The sequence below is a fragment of the Centruroides sculpturatus genome, unplaced genomic scaffold, assembly GCF_000671375.1.
Source record: "Centruroides sculpturatus isolate CEXI.00-Female unplaced genomic scaffold, Cexi_2.0 scaffold529, whole genome shotgun sequence".
NCBI classification, from domain to species: Eukaryota; Metazoa; Arthropoda; class Arachnida; order Scorpiones; family Buthidae; genus Centruroides; species Centruroides sculpturatus.
Window position 1 is genome coordinate 315,025 of NW_019384820.1, and position 8,229 is coordinate 323,253.

At 35.1% G+C, this 8,229-nt stretch overlaps 1 protein-coding gene across 1 annotated transcript in view; it reads right to left on the reverse strand.

Moving 5' to 3' along the window:
• The window catches only part of LOC111629922 (FUN14 domain-containing protein 1-like), a 55,981-nt gene extending 52,568 nt beyond the window's left edge, over positions 1–3,413 (reverse strand). The window contains exon 1 of the mRNA XM_023373874.1: positions 3,265–3,413. The gene's annotated coding sequence lies outside the window, so the exon portion shown is untranslated. The remainder of the gene's footprint in view (positions 1–3,264) is intronic.
• Between the last annotated feature and the right edge of the window lie 4,816 nt (positions 3,414–8,229).

The window sequence follows — 8,229 nt, forward strand, 5'->3', positions numbered from 1 at the left end:
GGTGAGAGGTCTGTTCTTGCCCAATATATGGGTGTTAAAGTCTGGATGATTGCGAGATCGATCTTCAGAGTACGGCCAAGTTCTTGTCGGGCTTCCGTATATCTTGGACACGTCAGCCAAAAATGTCTGGATGTCTCCTGAGCACCACAATGTGGACAGTCTGGTGAAGCACGTAGGTTTCTAGAACAGAGGAACCTGTTAAGAGGGGCAGTGTCAGTTCTTAGGCGGGCCAAAAGGGTCTCCGCATTCCGAGAAGTAGCATGCCTGTAAGGCCAGGGGGCGAAGGGTCTGAGGTGGTCTCGACCTTTATTACGCAAGTGTTCTGACCATGAATCTGTGATCTCTATTTTTTGTTGTTCTCTATACTCCCGGATTAAGTCACGGGCCATAAGTGACCCACGCCAAGAGCCAGAAGGGGTATCTGTTCTTGCGGCTCTGTCCGCCGCCTCGTTGATATCAATTCCCACGTGGCCAGGGGTCCACCCGATTTCTATGGGTTTGGGATGTTGAGTAATATTTTCCGCGATGTCAATAAGAAGTGCCGGGGACGAGAAGGAGATATTGCCTATCTCCTGTATGGCGGACTTACTGTCAGAGCATATGACTGACGGACCGTCTAGGCTTGAGCTTAGATGTAACGCCCGTTTTATACCCAGGGCTTCTGCCCCGTATACACTGCAATAGTTATGTAACAGCCAGGTCTCCCTGATGTTGTGGTCCGGGAGGACAATCCCTATCGACGTGCGGATCCTTGACTTGGAGGCATCTGCCCCTATGAGGATCCTTCCCTGCCAGATTGACATTTGCATCTCTCGGAATCGTGCGCATGCGATTTCCGGGGGTTCCGAAGGAGATCGAGTAAGCTCTTCTAGGCGTAAGTGAGGATAAACCTGGGCCACGTTTGGCGGGGTATGTTTCTGCCGATATAGGTGGGATATCGGGAGCCCCTCCTGACTTATAAGGGATATCATTCTGTGTATGTACGGTTTCTGATACTGGCGCCAGCGATAGTGATCGAAGCCATGTGCCATTTGGAAAAGCGAGTGCATTGGGCTATGCGAGCCCCTGGAGATGTGGGTGATGGCGCTTGCCAACGCTTTTTGGCGGAGCCTGATATGCAGTGGTATATAAGACGTTTCAGTGTATAGTGAGATGATAGGGGTGGTTTTTGGGACGCCCAATGCAATACGGAGGGCAGTGTGGAGTGGTTTTTCAATTCCTCTCTTTTTTATTTGAAAAAAAGAACATTTACATTAACACAAGGATTACAATGATAACATTAAAAACAATTACATTTCGTTTAATAATTGTAAAATCATAATATATAAAAAGTATGAAAAATGAATAAAATGTATTGAAAATGTCTACGAAGAAATAGAATAATGACCGTAAGATAGAGAGAGTATCCATTCCATTACTTAAAATACATTTATTATCATAAAATGGTGAAAGAGAAATTTTATTTTGCAATTGTGATTACACGATTTTTACTTATTGTCTGAGTTTGGTTATGGCGATATTGTCGATTTTTAAATACAATAGATTTATAAAGTTCGTGACGAAAAGGTGTTTTAACAACCGATTTATTTATGCCTTTTGTCGTTTTCTTCTCGCAGCACTCTCCGGAAATCGAATACATTTTAGCTTTTAATTAATCCGATATTGCTAACGATTTCGCTTCGTCTTTGAAAAAAACCTAATTCGTTTTTATTTTCTTCGCTGTGTAATGGATGCTCTAGAGCAGGGGTGGCCAACAAGTCGATCGCGATCGACCGATCGATCGCAAAACCAATTTTGGTTGATCGCTCGCGATGTCTTGACTTAATGTACAGTCGACCCCCCTATAATTACGGTCCTTATAATTACGATTCCTATAAAACTACGAAAAAATATACGTATTTTGGAAATGTTGAGTCGGATTAATGTAGAATCGATTAATTTTATGGAAGAAAACCTTTCAATCAGCCGTAGTCCGTAAACTTGACACGTGTCGGGCTGTGATTGGAACGACTTGTAAGAAATCGGATTCCTAATAAATTGGAACGTATCTATATCTTATAGGGGGGTCGACTGTATTACACTTGTAAGTTGTAACCGAACGCAACGCGTGAACGAAACGCCCAAACGCAACTGTAGTGATATCGGACCTCCTCGTTCTCCCTCAGATGCGGTTATGTCAGTCCATGTGCAATCCATTTGCGTACAGTTGTAAAAGAGGAATAAGAAATGTAGACAAAGGGTCGTAAAACCGAAAAAAAGAAGGGACACAGAGAGTAGGTCGGGACACGGTAGAGAGAAGAAGGGTGAAGTGGTGGACCCGAAAGTGACAACGTTGAGTTTCAATTTTTCTTGTTTAAAATGTAAGTACCTTTTCTTCGTGTTTTAAATTAAATTGTGGCTTTTCTTTTCTATCTAAACTTAGTATGTATTTCACACCTCCCTCCCCTTCGCCTCTTAGACCAGGGATGGGCAACGTTTTTCTGTGTAAGGGCCACATTTCAAAACTTTTGAACTAACGCCAGCCACATACAAGATAAAAGAGGGGGGAAATGCCGGTAAATCACAATTATTTATTCATATATAATTATAAAATAGAATAGGTATACTTAATGTAGCTTCTAGAACTGATGTAAACGTAATGTATCAAAAATATTTGATTAAATATTAGTCACTGCTAGTTTTAAATTAGTTTCGAGGTGAGTCTGTTAGCCGGTTTCTCGTTTTAATTTTTACTAAATTCATTGCAGGAAAAACTATTCACACACATAAGTTGTGGAAAATAACGTTTGAATTTTTGCTGCATACTTCTTAAGCTAGGAAATTGATATATTTATACACATTTTATGCGACTCGGGCCGCGGAATGCCCATCCCTGACTGCCTACGACAGTCCTAATTTCAACATCTTATTTATTGATATGTCTTTCCAAGGTTATATTTTTCTCATCTCTATTAATGTTAACTCACATCCGATTTTGAACCGCCGGGGAGAGCGTCCGGCAACAGGTCGTTAAACCTGTTCACTGTCAAAATGGCAAAATTTTCTCTCTTTATTTAGCCCGCCTTAACGGGTTTTTTTTTCTCGGATCGATTGGCGGAGGGAGGAGTGCCGTCGGTAAGATGACAGGCGATATACGAGTAAAAGGAGCAAAATTTAACAAGAAACAACAATTTATTAAATCTAATGGCGGGTAGTACAGCGTCTAGTTCGCGTCCCTAAAGCGCGGAGCGGCCGAGAGAGAGTTTACAGGAATTGGTTCCATACCTCTTTACTTCGTTATCCCAGTAAGGAAAATTTTATCCAAATTAGATGGAGGAAAGTTTCACACAATTGGAAAAAAAAGGACACTATTTTTAATTGTTCTCTTCACCTTGCGCCGGTTCTTGAACGACTCCCCGAGAAGGGGATGGAAGGGGTTTTTATAAGTTCGGCGTGGGAGAATGGTCATGTGATCAATTGTTGTGAGGTAAAAGGTACGCGGATGGGTCAAAGTTGTTCCCGGGTCCATGCTAACTATCAACTTTCGAGTTGGAATGTGGGATTAGTTTCGAAATGGACGGATGTTTACTTCGAACGAAAGGGGAGATTGGAATTTTTCCTTTTTTTTCGCTAAATTTTCGTTTAGGTTTTAAAGGAAAATTAAATTGGAGGTTTAGGAAACTGCGGGATATTAATCGGAAAATTCAGTAAAAATTCCGGATTTCACACGAGTTTAACAACCCCGTTTTTTTTGTTTTTTTTCTTACTATAATTATTAGCAAATGATATAAAAGGAAGAGGTTTAGTTTCATTAGTTAGTTTTCTATTGAGTCCTCTCTGTCTACATCTTAATCCGAGCGAAAAATAAATGTCTATGGAAGGTAAGTTATAATCTCTCTAGATTTGTTGTTTTTTAAATAAGAAAATTAAATTATTAATTTTTTTTCATGGTTATTCGTCTTTTACAGATTATCAATCACTATTTGTATTAGAGAAAAAAATATGATTTAATTATTTCAAAAGACAAATCGTCTTATAAATTAATCCCACCATACTCGGTGTATATATCTCGTGGATATAATTTAGAAATTAAAAAATTTCGTCAACAGTATTATATACGCATTGCTAAAACGAATACAAAGGGGAAAATTCAAAACAGATTTAATATCCCGATCAAGGAATTACATTTTTTCCAACAAGTCTTCTCAGCTATTCAAAAATATTTGGAGGATTACATATAAATAATTGGAAGACTACATGTAAGTTCTTACAATTTTATAACGAAGGGAAAATCGTTATGTCGATGGTGAAATGAAACAGGATATTCTAATTCTATTTCGAGAGTGTATCCTATTTCAGATTCTGAAGAAACCTTTTTAATATTAAATTCGTTAATTTCGGTTTGTGATGACCATGGAAATTCTCCATATGGGAGATATTGAACCATACTCAATCATTATGGATTATTGCTATCAATCGTTACTATATAACTATGGGGTTTCGAATTATGGTAATTGTGAGATATGTAAGGATTGTTTGCTTGAGAATATCATCTGCCGACTAAAGATAATCGGATTCGATAAACAGATACATATCGAAATCGGCAAATAGCTCTAGTTCTATTTTAGCCATTTTTAATCAGGCAATAAATGTAAGAGTTGGACAAATTACAACATGAAGCGGATCGAGATCGTAATACTTTAATGATAAATTACAAAAATTTGTAAAAATATCTGCGAGTAAAATAGTATCGACAAATTGATATAATTGCAAATAATCTGAAAATTTTCTACAATTAAAAGTTTTCCATACAAAATGAGTTAAATCGTAACCTTCCGAACTTATTTGACTTCTAGTTAAATTATCATAAAAACAATTTTTATCGGGTAAAGCATTATTATTTAATTTTGAAATGTCATTAAACCAATTACATGGAAAAACACCTTTTCTTTTCAATAGATAGCTATTTTTATTATTGGAAAAAAATTGATTAAAAATCGGAAAGTCATAGTGCAAATCTACTAAATTGTCTGTAGACTGGATAAGGACGAATTTAAAAAATGATAACTATCTGCCCACCAGTGGCCGCGTGGACTCCGTCTCAACCCCTAGCGGTGGAGACCTAGGCCATAAACACTATGAGTTCGGTTGTGGGTTCGCGCTTCGATTGGACACGCTAGCAGCTTGGAGTTTTCCTGGTTTTCTCTTTGCAGATGACATCTAAATAGGAGCCAGCTCCCCATAAAAGTCCTCCCGAAAGGCATTCTATCTTTCTTCGTGTATCTTTCGACCGTCTTCTATAAGGCCAGCTCGTCCGTCGCCTTGCGATCTATCTCCTGTCTCTCTTCTCTTCATAGCAAATACACTCCTCTAAGACGGAATGGAAGGATACCTATTTAAAAGAATATGTAGTGTATTTTTCTATATTGATAGGAATAATTCAAAGAGAGAATATGTAATTTTTAGAAATATCTTTTAAAATTAGATGTGAATCGTAACCAAAAAAATGATGAATAACAATGGGAACAATGGTAATAAATTTAAATTACATCGTTGACACGCTACTTGACGATACGACCCATCTACATTATTATGATCAATTACGCTTACATCATTAGGGGAAACTTTCTTCCACAAATATTACATTTATCTCGACTAATAGAATTTGGAATCGTCCGAGGATCTAACGGAATATTCAGTTTTACTTCTTTAATAAGACGTTCCGATTGTTGTTTTAATGTTGCTAAAAAATCATCTCTTACATTTTCTCCACAATAAAATTTAGAATAGATAACTGTTTCATTTTGATCTAATACGATCATCGTATAACAAACTGGTTTGTGAATCTGCGTAACGCTACTAAAACCAGTATCTGTTGATTGCATCGCATTAGAAACTGTTTCTATTAAACATTCGAAAACGCAATAAATGTAAAAAAGGTGATGTTTCAACATCTTATAATATTCAGAAAATTTAGGAATAGAATTTTCGAGTTATATGTACAGATTTCTCTTTGTAAATTTAAACTCGATTCGCGTTGAAAACCATTTAAGCAATTTTTACAATAGTAATAAAGACACTTTTGTTTTTCGTGTAAAAGTCTGTTGAAATTTCGAATTAAAAAATAGTGATTTTAGTACAATAATAAATTTGTATTTATATCGAATTTAAATTTACTTAGGCCCTATATAATAAGGAAAAACAATATTTTTATAACCATATACATTAATACAAATAGAATTTGATTTTTTTTAAAAAACAGGAATTTGATGTAATAAAACAGGAAATTTTTAAATTAAACTATTAATAAATTTTAAATATTTTCTATAAGCAGATACTTTATTTTTATTGTTTGCAAACGGAAAAATAGATGCGAGAATGGAATAAACGAAACATTTATCGTCTTTACATTGAATATTTAAAAAACATTTTTTGTTTACAATTTTTTGGGTAAAATTATAGACCCGTTATATCCATAATATCCCGATCTATGAACATCTATGAAATCTAATTTATAAATTATTTACCCACTACCTAATATAACAGCGATCGATATGTCTTCTAGAATTTTTTCTATCGCACTATCGATACGTTTCCAAGGCAGAAATGGAGATAAAACTCGTTCAGCGTAACTTGTAAAAAAACTTTTTAAAATCATATTTATGTCCTGTTTCTATGCATTTATACATTATTACTTTAAGATTAATAACAAATCGAACTATATAATCGTTTCCAAAATTTGTAATTATATTAAATAATTCAGATTTTACATCTCTGAAAAAAAATGGTCGGATCAACATAGTCGAGAATGGATTTACGATAACATTGTAAACAATTTTGAAACGCAGATTCTACTAGAGAAAATATATATTTTTTTAAATGTTACCTGAAGTAATCTAGGATGAAAGAATTTTTTAGATGGTCTTCATAAAACTATTTTCCTATATGGCGCCATAAAATTATTTTCTTTGAAGAGAGAGAGGTTTTCAATGATTCTGCTTTTTTAAAAAAAACAATCAATTAATTTACATCATTTAAAAAAAAAAACATTATGCTATAAAATTGTAAGAACTTACATGTAGTCTTCCAATTATTTATATGTAATCCTCCAAATATTTTTGAATAGCTGAGAAGACTTGTTGGAAAAAATGTAATTCCTTGAGCGGGATATTAAATCTGTTTTGAATTTCCCCCTTTGTATTCGTTTTAGCAATGCATATATAATACTGTTGACGAAATTTTTTAATTTCTAAATTATATCCACGAGATATATACACCGAGTACGGTGGGATTGATTTATAAGACGATTCGATTCGTCTTTTGAAATAATTAAATCATATTTTTTTCTCTTCTCTGTTGTTACATCATCGTTTTTTAGAAGTGAATGGATTATCAATTACAAATAGTGATTGAGAATCCGTAAAAGACGAATAACCATGAAAAAAATTAGTAATTTAATATTCTTATTTAAAAAACAACAAATCTAGAGAGATTATAACTTACCTTCCATAGACATTTATTTTTCGCTCGGATTAAGATGTAGACAGAGAGGACTCAATAGAAAACTAACTAATGAAACTAAACCTCTTCCTTTTATATCATTTGCTAATAATTATAGTAAGAAAAAAAACAACAAAAAAAATCGGGGTTGTTAAACTCGGATGTGAGTTAACGTTAATAGCGATGAAATAAACATAACCTTGGAAAGTGTCAGGGTTTGGATATAATGGAGGGTAATGTCGAAGGTAACACAAAGAAAGTGGAGAGAACTAGAAAGCGATGTCCGTTAGACCACAGCACACATTCCAAACTAAACTAACCTGGGCAGTGTTGCCGGATCTGAAGGTTAAAAAGTAGCGTGGTTGTGCTCCAAAAGTAGCGGATTGAAACTGTTTGTAGCCCAAACAATAAAAATGAATTATTTTGCAACTATGCACTTTTACTAATGAAATAAGTTTGTAATATATGTATATACATACACAGGGTGTATCAGAATGACGTTTTAAAAATTTGGGGTTTGTAGAGGATGAAATTTTGAACGTTTTGATATAAGGAACCTACAGCCGGAAATGAGATACGTATAAAGTTTCTACTGCACTTTGCACGTTCTATGAGGTCGGTATGCTGAATGAAACAGCAGAATACAGTATTTATGACAAGTTTTATTGACAAAACAGTAGAGTACAATCAAACTGTACATCGAATCAGTGGCTGCACTACTTTAGAGTAAATGTTCAGTGTGACGACCAC